At 38.1% G+C, this 21,101-nt stretch overlaps 1 long non-coding RNA gene across 1 annotated transcript; it reads right to left on the bottom strand.

The window, feature by feature from the left end:
* Positions 1-1,298: 1,298 nt before the first annotated feature.
* Positions 1,299-20,832, bottom strand: LOC122121041. The gene is made up of 3 exons (XR_006149863.1): positions 20,818-20,832; positions 17,160-17,162; positions 1,299-1,309 (listed from the first exon to the last, which is right to left on the bottom strand). It is a non-coding gene; the product is annotated as an uncharacterized LOC122121041 (long non-coding RNA).
* Between the last annotated feature and the right edge of the window lie 269 nt (positions 20,833-21,101).

Below are 21,101 nucleotides of genomic sequence, written 5' to 3'. Positions count from 1 at the left end.
ATATGGAACCAACCCAGATACCCCTCAGTAGATGAATGGATCAAGAAAATGTGGTATATATACACAATGGAATTCTATGCCTCCATCAGAAAGAATGACATTGCCCCATTTGTTAGGAAATGGAAAGACTTGGAAAAAAATTTATTAAGTGAAGTAAGCCAAACCCAAAGAAACATAGGTCCCCTGGTTTTCCTTATTTGCAATAGTTAGTATATGTATGAGTCAAGCAGAAAAGGTCAGATAAGGTGATGTTAGGAAAATGAACCCTAAGATATGTATTTAAATGTTTTTTTCTTTCATGCATTTGTTTCTATCGCATTTACATGATTATTTCTTTGTTGCTTTGTATGTTCCTCCCCCACAGTATAACCCCTGATTTCACTGTATTTGATGTCGGTATAATTTGTGGAGGGGAAGCGGAAAAACAAGTTGTTTAAATAAGGATACAGGTGGACCCATTGCAACAATGAGAAGTACAAGTTGTCATGTTGAAGACGAACTTTACAACTTTGGTGGGGGGGTGGGAGAGGATTGGGTGGGTGGGAGGATGGGAAGGGGAAACAAAGGAGGAGGCTACAATGCTTGATAAGAAATGTACTCATTATCTTGCCCATGTAATTGTAACCCCTCTGTACAGTTTTTTCACAATAAAAAATAAAATAATAATAATAATAAATAATAATAATATGTGGGCCGGCGCTGGTGGCCCACACCTGTAATCCTAGCTACTCAGGAGGCTGAGATCTGAGGATCGTGGTTCAAAGCCAGCCCCTGGGCAGGAAAGTTCATGAAACTCTTATCTCCAATAAACCATCAGAAAACTGGAAGTGGCACTGTGGCTCAAGTGGTAGAACACTAGCCTTGAGCTGAAGAGCTGAGGGACAGTGCCCAGGCCCAGAGTTCAAGCACCATGACCGACAAAAAACAAAACAATGTGGTTACATTCAGGGCCCATCCAGGTAATCTAGAAAGAACACTTATCTCTCAAGATCTTGCCACTTACAGGAATATTCACATTTTTGTCCAGCAAAGTATCATTCAGGTTCCAAGGATTAAGAAGTGAGTTAATTTGGGAAGGACAAGGACATTTTGTCAGCCAACCACAAAGCAATTATAGTTGAAAATAGTATGTATGCTAGATCATGTTTGAGTTGACATCCACTGGTTCACTGGATTACCAAGTGTAGCTCTTATGCTCAGTTCTACTCATTCTTTGTAAATTCAGCATTGTAGAGAAATAAAGTAAGATATGATATATGAGCTGCTTTTTGCAGGTATGGAAAAAAACGCAGGGCTTATATTTTACATTCTGAGCTGGGCAAAGAGGCACAGGAAATTATAGCCAAAGTCCTGGTACTTATAAACTGAGTGCCCTTTGTCTTTGCACTTTTGAAGTGAGATAAGACATCTACAAGTATTTTTCATAATTAAATGAGATTGTTCACATACAAAAATGACTGGTCATGCTGCATGTAAGTTTCTCTTTTCTGATTTAAAATTAAAAGGTTTTGCACATATGGTCTGTACAGCTACAAGATGTGATGCAGATAAGCTTAGATCAGCAGTTTTCATTTCAAGCAAGAAGGGCAAACATAGATAATAACTATTTAAATAATTAATAGGCTGGAAAAAGCTATTCACTGATGCTATGCATGGGAAATAAGAATTCTCTGCTGTGACCTAATTCGCGTCCTTGGTCAATGCACGTTCACTTCTTTGTTCTGGGGAAGATTAACAATGTTGTGAAAAGAAGAAGAAGAAAAAAAGAAGCCTTGTCAGGGTCTGGAAAAGTGCAGACCAGTAAATCGGAGTTATTGCGACGAAAGCGATTTTTATTTACTTGCAGTCTAGAAGACACTGCCAGCCGTTCTCATATTCATATATAAGAGCAAATAGGGGGATGATTCAAAGGTCTAATAAATAACCCTAAGTTCACTCCATAATAGTTCTTTTCCTTTTTACATCTCTGGCTAAATGGTCCCATTCTTCAGTTCCACAGGCTGGTCACATCCAGCTTATAGATCTAATTATCAAGAGGCCTCTTATCCGTGACCTTTCATGAGCACAGACTCAAAACCTGAAGTCCAGAAGAGACTTGATAAATAAGGGGCTTTGAGTAAAAAGTCTTGGTGAGGCGCCATTCCTAGCATTGAAAATAAACTCCTACACTACTTTCTACCACTTAATTAGTAACGTTTCCTGTAGACTCATTCTCTGTATTCCTCCTTTTTTTGTGAAAAGCCTGTGGAATCTCATCCAGTCCTGTGTCTTTAGCCATGTCCTCTCACCTTCAGATATATAACTTCTACCCCAGCTCAGCTTTTTAATCTTCTCTGTACTCTCCTGCTTCAAACATGTAGCTTTTAAATGACTTAAGCAAGGAACCATAGGTCACTCCCTGAAGGTCCCGTGAAGGATCTCATGAGGTAGACATGGTCCCCTCTTTTCTCAGAGTTTGAGTTCAGAGCAAAGGATAGGTTAAAAAGAAGCAATTGGAGGGTAGAAGTTAGGGATAGAAATGTTCTCACTTGATCTGGCTCTCAGAGTGCTTTAGAGACCTTTTGGTAAGTTTCTTGTTGGATCTTCTTGACCTCAGTTTTCTTGACTTCCCAGGGGCTTTCCTTACAGCTGACCGCCACAAACAGCTTTTCATTCCTACACCCACCAGTTTACCCTTAGCTTGTATCTGCTGAGGTGTCCTTGGTACTTCTGGATAAACTACCTTCTTAAAAGACCACCGGCCACTATCCTTATGATATACAAAAATTCCATGCCAATTCCTTAGGATCTCTGCACTTTGGGCAATTAGGGGACCAAGACACTGCTTTCCAGGCTCCTTTCTGACTTCACCAGCAGCTTCAGATGCCATCTCTCTGCTATTCTCTAGCCAGGGTCAGATGTCAGTCCTTGATAACCACCAAATAGAGGGAAAATTCTGTCCCATCACTGGACCTGAGGTTCCAGGAATACACTCCTCTTAAGCCCTTCAACTTCCAGGGTTGGTCAGAAATTACAGGTCTACATAACTGGATTTTACCTTATCTAGCCTCAATATGTGTGAATCGTTTAGGTCTTTAGAGCTGCACACTTTGGAAAACACTCTCTGTCCGCATGCCTTCATCAAAGCCAGGAGAGAATGAACCTCATTTTGATATCTTCTTTTTCTAAACTGCCCCTTCTCTCCTGCCCTTATGTCACCATCTTTTATCTGCAGAAGTAAAATCCTGCTGCATTGTGAATTGATACATCATGATACCTAATCCACTTCTGGTTAAGCAGGTAAACTCGTTGTCATTTAAAAAGCAGCAATCATTTGTGAGTTTTGAAAGTCACAATCTTACCAGGCACACAGAAGGATGGAAATAACTTGGGTGGGATAAATAAATAACTGAGTTAATTATGGACTTGTTTTGAAAAAAAATCATTACATTGTAAGATTAAGAATACCAGAGTCATTGTCCTTGATCTTCATTCCAATAGTATAGAATGCAGAAAATTGATGCCTTTCATTTATATAATTCAGCTGCAAAGGAAATGAGTTCTGTTGGTCCCAGTTTATTTCTCCAGCTCTGTATTCTTTTTTCTCCCAATCCATAGATATCCTTTTATTCTGCCTTCATCATCTGCCCAGTCCCTAAGTAGGAGAATATTAGCATCTGTGGCTGCTGTAATCAAACTGACTCATAGCCATTGACTTAAAAATTTATATTCTTGGAATCACAGAAACAGTGAAACAAAGAGTGAACCAATGCAACAAAGAGACTCACTAGACATTATGTTGGACATGAACTTTACAACTTGGGAGAGAAAGGAACATGGGAGAAAATGAGGGAAAAGGGGTGACACTGCTCCAAAAGAGATGTGTTCATTACATTACTTATGTAACTATAACCCTCTGCACATCACCTTTACGATAACATAAAATGGATGAAGAAAAAAAAATTGTTCCTAGATCAGAATCCAAATTAGTCACCTTGAATAAATCAGGGAAGTATGCTTCTGCAGATCTTGGAGGATAATCCATTTTCATATTCCACCCTCCAGAGAATGCTTGCATTTCTTGTCTCGTGGCCTTTTTCATCTTCAGAGACAACCATGGCCAATCAAGTTTCTCGCACATCACAACATTCTGGTCTCTGCTTCCCTAGTCACATTGCCTCCTCTGACTCTCACTGACACTTCTGTCTCCCCTTCCACTTCCAATGACTCTTACAATTAAGTCAAGGTTATCTTCTTTTCAGGCCAGCTGGGTAGTGATTTTCCTTATCCTTTGCCTCATAACAATGTAGGCACAAATTCCAAGAATTTGAATTTGGATATCTTTGACTAGGTTATTATTCTGCCTTCTATCCAACGAGTAATCCCAAATTATACCAAAAGTTTCTAAATATATCTTTGTCTACACCTCCCTCAACCACTCAGAGAACAGCTGTCTACTATGTTGACCTATTGTCTGGTCTGGACAAGCTGGCCAATAGCTACCCTATAACACTGGGTTCTAAGGAAGAATAGATTCAAAGCCTGATTTTTCAAATACAGTGTTATGGGGGACACACAGCCACATTTATCTGTCTATATATTTTCCTGTCTCCTTTGTGGCTAAAACAGCAGAGCTCAGAGTAGAATAGTTGCAACAAAGACTCTGTGGCCCACAAAGTCTTACATATTTTATCCTCTGACCTTTTATAGAAAATGTAAAATGTTTCTTGGCCCCTGCTATAGAGGACTGCTCTAGTTACCTGTTATAGTTATTTCTAGATTTCTATTCCTGGTCCCTACCAGAAACCATGTTGTTGGACCACGGCCTCTCCCCTTCCATAGATTCTAAACTTCATTTCTCATACCACCAACCCTGCTAGTCCACTACCCACTACTATCAAGTTCTTGGACTCCAAGCCAACACTTTCAGAATCAACAACTTTCTCAGAGAAAAGTTGCCAAATGCAAGCTTTGCTTCTTTCCAAGACCTTGTTTCTTACAAATTCTGTTGCAGCCATCCTACCAGGACTTCAGATGCATACTGTTGCTTTTTTTTTTGTCTAGCTTTTCTAGCTGTTCTCCCAGAGAAGATCAATATTAGCAACCCAATCCACCATTATAAAAAGAACATTTTTTGGTGCCTGTATTACATTTTTGTTGTCCCCCAAGACCAAGTCCTATGATCCATACTCATTTATGCCTTGTTCTGTTGTCTTTTGTGCCTAGCCTATGTATTCATTATTGTTTTTGCACTCTCTCTTAGGCTCTATGCTTTTGTTTTCTAATGGGGAAGCTGTGTTTTATGAGACATTTTTCTGAAAGGTACAGATTTTCTCAGACTTACTCAGGACTTTTCATACTAGTGTTGTTTTCTCAAGCTTTGTTCTCACTTACTTAGAACGACGTCATTCATTTAATTTTAAAAATCTATTTATCTGTCTTTCAACTAAGTTTATTCAGTCTAACACTCGACAATAAATCAGCTGTACTTCTCAGATAAACAACAATCTGTTTATCAGATTTGTCCTCAACTGGATGAGAAACAGATGCATGATTTCTGCTAGTCAAATTTCTTAGCAGTTTCTTTGACATTTCTTGAGAATCTTTGCTTTTCCCCTATAGGCTACTCCCAAGGCTCATTCTGATTTGAACTGGAAGAGTTCTCTTACACATACATATATGGAAGTAAGGTATAATCTTTTGGGACATCTCCTGGAGAAGCACTGACAATCAAGTTTCCTGGTTCATTGATGTAGTTGCTGATTTTCTGTGGGAAGAAATAGATGGAACAAGAAAGAGTTGGATTAAAAAAAAAAAAAAAGAAACAGTTTGGCCTACTTCAGGAGGTAAAGCCCATCTTCCATCTCTATATAACTTAGAGGAAATTTCTTTCATATTGCTTATTGTATTTCCCATTTGTCTTAGCTTTCCCTATCATCTTGAAGCTTATGTGTATAACTATACTCCTGTATGGGAATCTATTTAGGAACTGTGAATTAGAGGTCAGCATCTACTAACAATCACAGTTACACAGGATTGAATCCTGCAATTATCCAGGGACTGGGTCATTCTCTTGATTCCCTGGAGTTAAGTGCTTTTCACAAATATTCTATTCAGGCTTTCCAGATGCAAAAAACAGATGACATGGGCTTTGAAATAAGTCATAGAAAATGTAAATTGGTCTCAGTGTAAGTACTTGGCATGCATTAAACTTAATTTTCTTAAAAACTACTGATTTGTGACTTAGTATCCAGGGATTTAGTACTGTGGAAGAGTTTCTGTTTTACAAGAAGTACTAAGAGTTACAAAACAGGCAATGAAATAGTCACACTAGACATTAGCAACTATGTACAATTGCAAATGGATCTTTGAGTGTCCTCATGGGTAAACACAATAGAAAGAATCAGAAAATCTACATCAGGGTCTTTTCTCCTCTCCCTGCATGCTGTAACCTTGAGTAAAACACTTAACTCTGAACTTCTATGTCTCCTTTTGTAAAATGATAATAAAGGTAATGATATCACCTTACCTTATTCTCATTGTTCACTGAGAAACCATCTTGATACAAGAGATGGGACTTTGTAAGTTATTGAGCCCAGACTTACAAGGTATTTATTTTCTACACTATTTCAGGATAAAAACTAAGAACAATTCTTTATCAAGATTAAATCTGAGTGGTTACTACCCTTCTAAATCTCTATTCACTCATTCCAAAATTAACATAGCAAAATCATAATACTTCTTTTTTACATAACAAGATGGTTCTAAAGCAAAAAGAACAGCTTATGAGGGTTCAAACTAACTTAAACTGAAGGAATTTTTTTAGACAGGCAAATGCATCCTGCCTTCCCCTTGGAACATGTCAGACATCAATTATGAGTACATTGCTCAGCCTCAGGTGCCTCAATACTGTTCCCTCAATTGTCAAGCAGCTTGGAAGAAGTGGAGACCAGGCACTGGGGTTTAAAAACCAAAATAGCAAAAACAACTATGATCTGAAACCATAATAAATCAATTTCAGATTTTTATTTTCCACTTGTAGTCAAAGGAATTTCATGCCAGGATATATTCAGGAGGGTTTTTTTTTTCTTTTTAGTGTTTTGTTTTTCCAATAGGAGAATTGGAAACATGCATTTACTGCCAGTGGAAGACTGATGCTTAGGAATACAACTCATGTTTAAAAAGCAGAAGAAGATTTCAGTGGAAGATTCACTTATTGGCATTGAAGATGGTTCTTCATGTCTTTCAGAAAGAGCTATCACTCTTTAGGTGGAAGATTTCACTAATTAGCATACACAGAGAAGAAGCATACACAGGCAGTTCTAATGTGAATAGCATTAAAGCTGAAGGGTATTGCCCATTGATTTCCTCCAACATTGTGAAATATGTAGTAAAAGGATTATCATTACTTTAAAATAAAATTCATTAATAGTATATATAAAATATGTACTGTAACCCCATTCTGTCAAAATGTGAGAAATACTCTTCAATTAGAAGTAGATTTGTAAATCTTTACTCAGTTTTTACTAATATTAGTCATTGTAAACTTGCTCAACTGGAGTGTTACAGTTATGAAAATGAACAATAAAAAGGTGTGTCAGTGGCTCACGCCTGTAATCCTAACTACTCAGGAGGCTGAGCTCTGAGGGTTGCGGTTCAAAGCCAGCCCAGGCAGAAAAGTCCACAAGACTCTTATCTCCAATTAACTACCAAAAATCTGGAAGTGGAGCTGTAGCTCAAGTAGTAGACCACTAGCCTTGAGCAAAAAAAGATCAGGGACAGCTTTCAGACCCTAAGTTCAAACCCCAGGACTAATACACACACACACACACACACACACACACACACACACACACACACACACACACACACAAATAAAAGACAAAAACCTTGTGCTTTATTTCCTCTTGAAGTTAATCATGTAGATATGAGATATTCATTAAAGATTACAAATGAAATTGTTGTAAAATTCTTAGTTATATGTTCTTATTTGTGATGTTATTTGCTTTCAGATTTTCCTAGACATGATCATTATTCATAATTATTTAATTGTTCTGCACAAATCCTCCCCTATACAGTATATATAGCATGTTTCAAAAAATTGGTCATATTGCATATTCAATTTTGTTTTTTAATTATTCTTTTAACTTTTCTTTTTTGGTACTGAGGATGGAATCCAGAACATTGCACTTGCTAGGCAAGCACTTTGCCACTGAGCTACATGCTGGCCCTGTATATTCAATTTATTTAATAATTGTGTCCATCATTCTTAAAGTTTTATAAATATCACACAGGTAGTTAAACTTTCTTTGAAACCATTTATGAGGAAGAACATATCATCATAAGAATACTGTATAATGTTTAATCAATCTTCTATTGTTTCACATTTTAGTTGTTTCCTGCTCACTGCTTATAAATAATGCCATAACTAGCATCTGTGTACCTACATCTTGGTTAGCATTTTAGATTATTCTTTGTCTCCTTGAACTATACTTATTAGATGGAAAGATATGAACCCTTCTAAAAATCTTGATTTAGAAGAGGGCAAGATAAGATGATAGATTAGAGGCATCCTCAGTTTTGACCTCATAAATGGGAAGATTAAGGTCACAAAGGGAGACTATATTTTGAAGAGAGACAGAAAGGGCATCTGAAATCACAAAAGAAGTGGCACAGAGCTGGAAAGCCTGGAAAAACAGAACTGTGAAATAGAAAAAAAAAATCTAGTCCCAAGATCCAGCACCTCCAGTTCCCAGAGTTTGAGGGTGATGGTGACGCTGAAGACACAATCACAAAGTAAGCCTAATAGCCTTGGCAGCAGATTGGCCATTCTAGCTGTAAGATAAACCCAAAATACTTCCTGAAAGTCTGAAACTCAGCACAGGATTGTGTGACATAGTAACTGTTTCAATATGGAAGTCTCTCTTGAGTGTAGATAGATATTTTGACACTAGCTCTCAGCAAGGCATGGTCTTGTGAGGGGTCCTACTGAAACAGTGTTACTCTGGGCAATCGAAAATAAAGAACTATGGAAGAACAGGAAGCCTCAGAACACTACTACCGTGTCTACATGGAACATGACTGCCAGAGGAGATTGTGGAAAGGGAAATGGTGGTCTCTCATGGTTCTGCTGAGAATTTTCAGCAGCAAGGAGATTGGGAAGAGGCATGAAATATTAAAATCCATGAGCTGTAAGAGTCCAGTAACCAAGAAGAGACTACATTTTGAAGAGAGAAAAGAGAGTAGGTCATCTGGAATCACAAAAAGGTGGCGAAGCAGCTGAAAAACGTGGGAAAATAGGAAAGCTCAGAGGGCCTGCCCTTCATTTATTTATTTATTTATACTGAATAAGAATAGAAAAAAGCAGACCCACTTGGCTCATTCCTCAATCTAGAGGAAATGTTGATTATAAACTTTCCACTTAGCATGCTTTCACTGTATTTCAAATATTCTGGTAGGTTGTGTTCTCATTTTTTAGTAGATTCTAGAAACTTTTGAATTCTCCTTTATTTTTTTCATGACCCATTTGTTATTCTGTAATGTGTTGTTTAATTTCCAGGTATTTGCACTATACCTATTTGAAGATATAGGTATTCAAATAGGATTTATTTTGGAGAATGTTCCATTGGCTGGAGAGTAGAATGTGTATTTTGAATATGCTGGATATAATATTCTGTGTTATCAATTGGGTCTAGATTTCTATTTAATTCAGAAGTTTCTTTGTTGCATGATATCTCTATTGGTGAATATAGAACACTAACGTCTCCCACTATGACTGTTGAGTTCTGCCCGTATCCTTTTTTATAATATATATTTTTATTGTGAAGATACTGTAGAGAGGGATTACAGTTACATGAGTAAGGTAATAAGTACATTTCCTATCAAGTATTATTACCCCTTCTTTGTTTTTCCCCTATCATCCCTTCTCTCCTCAACTCCTCCCACCCCCCTGCAAAGTTGTAGAGTTCATTTTCAACATAGTGTCTTATACATTGTCTGTTTTCTTTAATGCCAGTAGTATTTCTTGAATAAAGTTGGGTGCAGTGATACTTGGCATATGTTAACAATTGTTATATTCTCTTGATGAACTTTTCACTTTATTAATACAATGTGACCTTCCTTGTCTCTTCTAAGTAACTTTGACGTAAAGTCTATGATATCATTACTCCTGACTATTTTCAGGGTCCAGTTCCTTGGATGATATTTTTTCCAATATTTTCACCATAAGCCAATGTTTATTTTGTCAGTGAAATACATTTTTTTATAGCCAACAGATGTTTCGGTCTTGCTTTTGAATCCAACTTGCCAGTCTATGTCATTTTATTGGAGAATTGAAACCATTAACAATTGATGCTAATATTGAAAAATATGCTATAATTTGTGCCATTTTGTTGCTTTTATTTACTTGATCTTTTTTTGTTTTTACTCAGCATTGTTTATCTACTTATCTATTGCCATTTACTTTCTCCCTTATTTGTGTAGGTACATTTATCTTCCTTTTCACAGCTAGAATGCCTTTGAGAATCTTTTGCAGGGGTGGTTTAAATTTTGTTTATCGTGGAAGGTTTTTATTTCTCCTTCTGTTGTAATTGATAACTTTACTGGATAGAGTAATTTAGGTTGGCAATTGATTTCTTTCAGCACTGTAAATATACCAGATCACTTTTTTGCTTTTAAGGATTCTACTGGAGATCTGCTATTATTCTGATAGGATTACCTTTGTAGGTGATTTGTCATTTCTCTTGAAGTTTCATTTTTATTTCCTTGTTCTCTGTACTTAATTTTTAGCTTTAATATGCTGAGAAATCTCTTTACATAGTGTCTGTTTGGAATCTAAAAGATAATATTTGAGTAAATTGTCAGTTTTCTTTTTTTTTTTTCCTGGCTGAGGAAAAGACTGAATGTCTGTAGAGACTATCAGCAAAATGGGTGCATTTTTCCAATTCCTGTGTCCTCTCAGGGTGCTGGCTTGATCAGGTGTAGCCTGGTACAATAGTCCCTGGTCATTTAGGGTTCCATATCAGGGCAGCTAGTAGAGTGGCTCATGTGGAGTAGTAGAAATTCCATGGACCTATTTTTCCAGGGTTCTGTGCAGGTGATTCTAGAAGTGTCAAGCTGCAGGTAGGACTGGATGGTAGGATCTCTTCACATAGCTAGTGGGAAAGCAGTATGGAGGTTCCTCAAAAGACTCCACACAGAGCTCCCCTATGACCCAGCAATCCCACTTTTGGGCATTTACTCAAATGATCACAAACAAGACCATGCTAAAGCTACCAGCTTATTGCAGAATTATTTACCATAGCTAAGATATGGAACCAACCCAGATGCCCCTCAGTAGATGAATGGATCAGGAAAATGTGGTATATATACACAATGGAATTCTATGCCTCCATCAGAAAGAATGACATTGCCCCATTTGTTAGGAAATGGAAAAACTTGGAAAAAATTATATTAAGTGAAGTAAGCCAGGCCCAAAGAAACAGGTCCCATGGTTTCCCTTATTTGCAATATCTAGTATATGTATGAGTCAAGCAGAAAAGGTCAGATAATGTGATGTTAGGAAAATGAACCCTTAGTTATGTACTTTCATGCATTTGTTTCTAACGCATTTATAAGATTATCTCTTTGTTGCTTTGTATGTCCCTTCCCCCACAGTATAACCCCTGCTTTCACTATATTTGATGTCAGTATAACTTGTAGAGGAGATGGGGAAAAACAAGTCGTTTAAGGATACAGGTGGACCTGTTGCAACAATGAGAAGTACAAGTTGTCATGTTGAAAATGAGCTTTACAACATTGGTGGAGGGGGGGGGATTGGGTGGGGGGGGTGGGGGAGGGAGGCTGGGAAGGGATGTGAAGGGTAAACAAAGGAGGAGGCTCCAATGCTTGATAAGGAATGTACGCATTATCCTGCCCATGTAATTGTAACCCCTCTGTACAGTGTGTTCACAAAAAAAAATAATAAAATAAAATATTAAAAAAAAAGAAAAACAAACTTTACAACAAAGGAGGGTGAGGAGGAGATCAAAATGGATGGTAAGGGGAAACAATGCTTGATAAGAAATGTACTCATTACCTTGCCCATGTAATTGTAACCCCTATGTATGGTATATTCACAATAAAAAAGAAAAGAAATGAATGAATGAATGAATGAATGATACAAGGCTCCAGGTGGGAGTACAGTGATTCTGGTTCCCTCTGAGCAAGGCACTTCCTCTGTTTCACTTAAGGATTTTAAATCTAGCCCTTTTCAAGTTTCTCAACTACTGTCTGTCTTTTCATTAGCTTGTTAGCCTTCTGGTTTACCTCGCTTGTCGCAGACACGTATCTTAGATATAATGTCATGGTAACACAGGAAAGTAGTATCTATCAGCAACCCACCATCTTGAGTCTTCTCCTAGGCTGAGTCTCGTTTTAACACTGCCATTCACCATAATAACCTCCTGTGACAAGCACCCGGGTTAAAAGTGGAGGAATAAATCACCAGTGCAACTCTCACTCCCAAACCAGAGACATTTGTCCTAATGAGTGTCCTCCTACTTCTTCATTCATCTGCCTCTTGTGACAAAGATCATGCAAAGGTCTAGAGATAAATCCTTACTTTTGTGGCCTTTTTGGCACAAAGACCATTCCAAGTATCCCAGCAGCTGCAAATCTGGCAAATGTGAAGTCACTTAAATCCTCCATGTCTATGCCAAGAAGGTGACTATAAAACATTCTAAGACATAAAGGACTGAAATTGTGACTATTGCTGGGAAGCATTAGGTAAGAACTATTTACCATAATAGCTTTGATGTGGGCAGAAGAACCCTTCAAACTTTAACTTTCCTCCCCACCAAAAAAAAATCATTAACCCATAGTATGTTTATAAAATCAAAGCTATTGTTCTCATTCCAAAGTTCTTAAATTACATGGAGAGAGTAGATTTTATTTCTTAGACAAATTCAAAATTGGCAACATTCCCAGAGAATTCTGAAAACATTCATTTCAGAATGATCTACATTTTTCATCATAGGTGCATTTATCAAATGATGCTAAGTACCACCTTTATTGTGTCAAAATAGATCCGAGACAACAGCATTGTCCTGTTTTTCTACTCTACAAATCCTGCTTTTCCCTTTAGAAAATAAGATAATACAAACGCCTGCTTTCCTTCCTCACCAAGTTATAAAAGTAAACAGTTCAATACATATGAAAGTGTTTTGAAGTTTCATGATACATAAAGAAAAATCTAGCACAATTTTTTCTCTTGGTGCTGGGGATCAAACACAGGGCCAAGCACTTAGCATAGTAGGCAAGCACCTACTTACACCTTTACCCCTTCGCAACGAACTTCAAAACAAAATCTTTGTTGCAAGTAGCATTTGTTTCTAGATAAATTCTGCAGAAAATAATCAAACAAGGTACCCTTTTAATTTACTCCCAATTAAGAGTCTAACTACCTATTATTACTAAGCAAGGTCTCTTCTATTGAATAGTTTTTCTACTATCAACTCATAACTAATAAGGTGGCCAACTTTATTATGAAAAACAGAATACACAGCATTGCAAAGTGTATTGTGTTTCTTCTTTGCAGTGCATGATGGCTATAATCTACACGGTCAAAACCTGGCAGTACGCTTGGTTGTTTTCCCAACTGGGACAATCAAGCTGTTTCTGCTCAGCTGTTTGGTCCAGATGTTGAGAGACTTACATTGCGCAATAGTCCCACTGGTGAATCTAGGATCCTACTCCTTAGGTTGGGGAGTGGGAAAGGTATGGATATCCTAGGCTGTTGGAGTCAGAGATTTTCCTCCCAAATTGCTTTAGATGAGCCAAGTAAAGTGTCAAGTTAGCAGCTGCATTGCTCTTGTGGGAGAGTCAGTGGTCCTGATGAAGAGAGCATACTCCTGCAGGCAGTCAATGGCTCTGAGTGTAGACAGTCACCACAAACACAAAGAAATTTACACGTACCTAAATGGGAGCCATCGCTCAGGTGATAAGGAACAATCTGCCCTCCCCTGAAATACTCATCCCTCTGCAGTCTCAGGGTTCTGACTGCAGAAACGTGTTCACTCTGGCAGGAATTAAAAGGATCTATGGAGTCTCCTACATGAAGACTTTCCTAGCATTGAGTCCACAGGTTTCCTCTCTTCTTCCTGTTTCTTCACCTTCCAGGTTGGAATTATCTAACTGGTCACCTACCCTGTTTTGAGTTTCTATTGTTGTATGCATTATTTTTATACACTGCTCTTGTAGGATTTTACTTTTGGACGTCTGAAATGACTCTTACTTTTCAAACAGCCTGTCAAAGTTTACATCTAAAGCTGTATCTTCCAACAGTCTTCTTTCTATTGGGCTGTAAGAACCACATGTGAAAAACACAAACTAAACAGTTTCTCTTTCATAACATCCTGCCATTCTCAAAGTAACTAGCTGAAATGGAGAACAGTTTTAAACAGAAAACAAGTATACACTGGCTTGTTCACATATACCATCCTCTCACACAAGCCAAGGGTCTTAGAAGGTTTTCTAAAGGCAAGAGGCCCAACTGAGGTGATTTTCTCCTGACTGCCATCCTCTACTGCCTACTAACTCAGCAGGGATGAGGAGTGCCAGGATTCTCACTGGCAAAGAGCCACTTTCTCCATTATACAATGTCACTTTAAGTGATATATTTCTGTGACATACTTTAAAGAGTTTTTCTGAAATCAAGTCAATGTGCTGTGCTAGTGGAAGTCAGAATAAAATATGGATCATATATATGCTTCTTATAGCATTAATGAGAAAACATAGTTCCAAAGGGATCCTTAAAAAAATCTAGAGATATAATAACCACATATGCACCATACCAAAACTGTTGGGTTTTTTTAGGGGGGAGGGGCTCTGGTCGTGGGGCCTGAACTCTGGGCCTGGACATTCTCCCTCAGCTCTTTAGCTCAAGGTTAGTGTGCTACCACTTGAGCCATAGCACCACTTCCAGCTTTTTTTTCTGCTTATGTGGTGCTGAGGAATTGAACTCAGGGCCTCATGCATGTAAGGCAAGCGCTCTACCACTGAGCCACCTTCCCAGCCCCCAAAACTGTTTTTTAAGGAGAATTATTTGAGCGCAGAAGTTTTTACCCTAGCAATAATAATATTAATATCTTTTTTTCAACATTCACTCTGTACCGCTTCACAGATATTGACTTGCCAACAACTCCATGTGGAAAATAATATCTTCCTGCTTTACTAATGAAGAGTGGCAGCTCAGAAAAATTAAATCATTTGCCCAATTTCACATAACCAATAAGTATAGCAGAAGGGTCCAGACCCCAGTACATTATGGTCTCATAATGTACATCAGAAGCTGGGCGCTTGTGGTTTGTACCTATCATTCTAGCTGCTTGAGAGGCTGAGATTGGGAAGATTTCAGCTCCAGGCAACCACACGAAGAAAAGATTCCATCTCTATGGAAGGAAGCTGGAGACAGTGGCACACACCTGTCATCTTAGCAATAATGGAAGCCCAAAATAGGTGTGCTGCAGTCCAGACATGCACTCCGGCAAATGACAAAACCAAATATTTAAAATAACCAGCAAAAACAGGGCTTCTGACATGGCTCAGCAGTAGAGCACTTACCTGGCAAGTGCAAGTCCCTGAGTTCAGACTCCAATACTGCCAAGAACAATGTGTACACAGAATCAGTCACAGAGCTGGTTGATACTACAGACACCATGCACCTCCAGTCATTGTTGTTCATAAATCCTGGGTGTATGACTCCAACAGGTTAAGCCCCCAGGTGTACAACTAGCTTGGCTCAGAATCCTAAGCACTGCTCTTAGCGGGTATGATCCCTGGGTCTTGGCTCATCTTTACCTCAGTTCACTCACTTTTTAAATGAAGACAGATTAGTTGTGTTATGTTTTGAATATAAAATATCTAACACTAGCTAAATGTTGGAGGCCCGATCCCTGCACTGGTGGTGTTTTTCTGAGAGGCTTGGGAAATGTTAGGGTGAGTGGGCTCTTTCCTATCATGTTCTCTATTTCCTCTCTGCCATGACGTGAAGAAACTCCGCTGCTATATCTTCTATACCACCATGATGTTCTTGCCCAAGTGCAGGAAGCCAAGATACCATGTAAGCAAAAACCAAATCTTATCCAGGCAATGATGGGCTCATGCCTGCAATCCTAGCTACTCAGGAGGCTGAGATCTGCAGATTGTGTTGTTCAAAGCCAGCCGGGGCAGGAGAAAAACCCATGAGACTCTTATCTCCGGAAATAGAGCTGTGGCCCAAGTGGCAGAGCACTAGCCTTGAGCCCCCCGGTCCTGAGTTCAACCCTTAGGACTGGTACAAAAATAAATAAATAGCAAACAAATAAATCTTTCCTTTTTAAGGGGTCTCTAGAACCATTTGATCACAATGACAAAACATCTGACTAATACAAACTATAATAGTGTTTTCCTTATACAGTTATTCTAAGAACTAAATGAGTCAGCATATGTCAGCTACTTAGGATGGTATCTTGATCTAGTAAACATGTATTTTTCCTATTGACCTGATGTATCACTGATGAGAATCTCTACTAAACACTACATCAGCTCAGGCAGTATATTTCTGTGATGGAGCATTTCAGACTTGAGAATTACTGTGTTGTTGTCTTCTAACTTCAAAAGAATTCATGGAAATAAGTATCTAATGAAATGCAAATATTTCAGGGTATTTTCAAATCTTTTCTCTCCAGTACAAATATTCCACACAAAAAAATCATTTTATGGGCCAGCCCTAAGACAGCTGAAAAATATAAACTCTCATTTGTACTACTGAGTAATCCTGTGTAGAAAAATTACTTTTTCACTACACTGTGAGGTTTAAATCAATGGTTCAAATATATTAAGTTGAATTTTTAGTGTTATACATGTTTATGGGAGATGAGTGACTATACATTTTCAGTTATAAATTAGAACACAGGCGCCTGGTTGCATGAGAAAATATTGAAATAGACAGGCAACAGTAAGTATTCTTCACAAAGCAACCTATCCAACAACTGCATAATCAATTCACATTTCTTTCATAAAATTCTATCCTTCTTTATCAAACTATTATTTCCTTATTCAAGATAGGCAGCTTCTTTTGCCCAATTCTAGCACTCTACAATTTGAGCCACAGTTCCACTTATGGCCTTTTATGAGTAGTTTATGGGAGATGAAAGTCTTACAGCCTTTTCTGCCCAAGCTGGTTTTGAACCACGATCCTCAGATCTCAGCCTCCTGAGTAGCTTGGATTATAGGCATGAGCCATTAGCACCAGTTTATATGTCTTAAATTTGTATAATAGGAATAGAATTAAATTATATCATTGGCAGGAAAACAGATAAAACTGGAGATCACTATGTTCAATGAGATAAGTCAAACATAAAAAACCACATACTGTATATTCTCTTACTTGTGATTGTAATAAAATGATTATAATAATGATAATAGTAATAGTAAGAGACATAATGTGTACAAGAACTATCTACAAGATTAGTGAGAGGGAAGCAGGGTAAAGAAGGAGATACTGAGGGGTGGAAGAAGATTAAGGGAAGTTACATACAAATATGCATTTGTATATAATTCACTATATGCTAATAACCCAACACAATGAACCTCATCAAATGCTATTTGAAAAAGCATGGAAAAGGAAGGGAAGGAAATGGAAAATGGTAGATGGGATGAAGTTGTTCAAAGTACACTTTGTCCATATACAGAAACATCATAATGAAACCCCCTTGTTTTACAAATGTTAGGAAAAAAATATATAAACATAGGTCCCATGGTTTCCTTTATCTGCAATAACTAGAATATGTCTAGGACAAGCAGAAGAGGTCAAAAGCTATGTACATATGACCATAAACCTGATGCTAAATGAAATGAAGCCCCAGATAGGGACACAAGAGGTTTTATCTTTGTCACTGTTCTTCTCAATGTACTTGTAATGTACTAATGTGATTATTTTGTTTCTTTTGTATGTTCTTCCCCATGGTACAACCCCTGTTGTCACTGTATTTGATTCCAGTGCCCTGAATCTTGTGTATACATTTTTCTAATTTGGGAAGAGGACGGGAAATAACAAAATGCTGAAATAAGGATTCAGGATGACCCATTGTAACAACCACCCATTGTAACAGTGAGATGTACAAGACAGTATGTTGAAAATGAACTTTACAACTTTGCAGGGAAGAGGGGTGAAGGAAGGGAGGAGTTGGGGAGGTGGGGAGGAAAGGGATGGTAGGGGAAACATAAAGGAGGGTATAACAATGTTCAATAGGACATGGACTCACTAACTTGCTCATGTAACTAACCCCTCTGCACAGTATCTTTACAATAAAAAATATGTATTTAAAAAAAGAGAAAAATAAGTAAAATAAAAATGGAGTAGATAGTCTGTACTTTTTTTACTATACAAAGTTTAATAGAGATTTTAGAAAATTTTACAGGTGAAAAGAAACATCTTGGCGCTGTCATACATACATAGCTAGTGGTCAACTAGTTACCCACTGTGTCTCTCTCGTAATAAACTTCTTTTTGTCTCATACCCTTCAGTCTTAGTAAATTCTTTCACCATCCTACAATGTCAGTTCCAAATATCTATAACATTTTGGTGGACATATGAAAAGATTTGGAGAATTACCTTCCTAGTCCTTCTAGAACCTCCAGTGGTACCTCCCTTGGACACAGAAGTTACTGTGGGTCTCCAGCTTGGGTGAAACCCAAAGGCCTTCTCCTCTCAGATACCTGGAACTTGTCGCCCTTGTTGGAATGATCTGCTGTTCCTGAATTTGTGGGTCTCCTGCCAGCGCAATTCTGGTTGATTTCTTTTCTTTCTATTATTATCTTATTGTACAGAGGGGTGCCATGTAACAAAGCAGTTTATGAATACAATGCCCCTTGATCAATGTTACCCTTTCCACATTCTCACCCATCCCTCCCTTGCCCACCCTTTCCATTACTCTTGTTGATTTTGTAGAATATACATTGGATTCTTTTCTTTTTCCTTTCTTTCCTTTTTGGTCAGTAGTGGGCCCTCAACTCAGGTTTGGGCACCATGGGGGTTGTCCTTGAGTTTTTTTCACTCAAGGCTAGTGCTCTGCCACTTTGAGCCACAGCTCTACTTCCAGTTTTCTGGTGATTAATTAGAGATTCAAGTCTCACAGACTTTCCTGCCTGGGCTGGCTTTGACACATAATCATCAGATCTAAGCCTCCCGAGTAGCTAGGATTATAGGGGTGAGCCACCACCAGCACTCTGCTACATTGAATTCTTGACTACCTTCTCCCAACCCCACCTTCTCCTCTTCATTTGTCTGCCCTTTTCCCCTTGATCCCACCTTAGCCCTTTCCAGTACCTACTTCCTGGTGTTTTATTTTGCTGAACTTTGATTTGGGCTTTGTAAGGAATTACACTGAGATATTTCTTGTCCCCCCCCCCTGCAATAGTATATAGATAGATAGACAGATAGATCCTACACACACACAGACACACACACACACAATGATACTGTACTATTTGTAAAGAAATAGAAAGATGCGGATAAAATTATATAAGTGAAGTAAGGCTCACAGAGATAAAGGATGTATGTTTTCCCCTTATATGTATAAATTAGACAGCTTCTAAACTTACAAGTAAATACATTGGATGGCATGCAAGTGTATACAAATGTATTCACTGAAACATGGTTCCACTTTTTCAATCCGAGAAAAAGGAGTTTGTCTGCCTACAACCCTCAAGTGCTATAAGCCTATTTGTCCCATCCATTTCAAGCCCTTACTTCCAGCACACATGGGGACTCTTCTCTTTCTCATCATACATTTACTTCCAAATCTTTTTATCAATGCTTTGGATGACATTTTCTCTGCCCTGTGGAAGGAATGTCCCTGCCGGTGGTTCAAGAGAACACCAATGCCAAAAAACAGGAACTTCCAGCTACCACCAGGAGCCCACAGGAGAGTTCAGTCTTTTGTTTTGGTATACTCCAGGCAATAAAATTAGAAATGAGGACACAACACAGGTTCTACCATACCACTCCCCACTCTGACCCTTCCAGGTGAGCTTTCTGTGCCTCTTAGCCTCCGAGATCTGGTTTGGGTACAATTTAATTCAGATATTCAATTAGATCCTATGTGTCCCGAGGATCCCTCCATAACCCTCTGTCAGAACAACAAAGACATAGGGAGAATCGTCTCTCAGACCCTATTCAGCTTGAGACCTTCGCCCCCACTAAAATCAGGACTGATTTTTAATTGTTCTACAGGGAAGAATGTGTGAAGGAAGCCCTGTTTTAGGTGATATGGTGGACAGAGAAATACCAAAGTCCAGGTGGAATGAGAAAGGTAGTCAAGACTGGGAAAGGGTCCAGGTGGAACACACATATGTAAACAAGGACTGACGTTGGTCCTGCTCATGTGAAATATAAATCATTGTGCCAGAAAGAGAGAGCCAATCAATATGTCCCACAAAATAGGAACCAGTCAATCAAAAGTAGCTTAACCAAAGACATAAAACTCAACTCCTGACCCTATCTCAGAGCTACCTCTTTGGTTAGGTAGCCACCTGTGTGTCGCTCTTGAATTGCAGTCCTACGATGTAAGCCATTGTTTTTCCTTTAAAAAAAATCTTAATTAGATTTGAAATTCTTCTGAAGAATGATCATTTCAGATGTTCTGAACAAAATAAAATATTTACAGTATGTATTTATCATTTCATCAAATCCTTACCAAACACCACCAGCATCTCTACCTCTGCAGATAGTCAAGGTAGGTGATCCACAAAAATCCTGTTACCACACATGCATGCTCAATAAATACATTATTTTTTGAGATTCAAATAACTTATCACAACTATAATTATTGCCACACTTTGCTATTAAACTCTACTTAATTTGTAAACTATATCAAATTAATGTACTTCCTAGGACAAAATGCATCATACATGTGTACTCAGTATGATATATATCTTAATAATTTTATTTGTGCAATTAATATGAAACACCAAAATGCTAAATCTTTTGCTTTAGATGTTCACATGTAATGCATTGGAGCTTTAGTTGAACTATATTTTTTTTTTAATTTAATTTTATTTTATTTGAGAACATACTGTACAGAGGGGTTACAATTACATGG

The sequence above is a fragment of the Dipodomys spectabilis genome, unplaced genomic scaffold (assembly GCF_019054845.1).
Source record: "Dipodomys spectabilis isolate Male_0828 unplaced genomic scaffold, ASM1905484v1 ptg000006l, whole genome shotgun sequence".
NCBI lineage: Eukaryota > Metazoa > Chordata > Mammalia > Rodentia > Heteromyidae > Dipodomys > Dipodomys spectabilis.
Note: the sequence above shows the minus strand (reverse complement) of the source record. Positions and strands in the feature narration are given on the sequence as shown.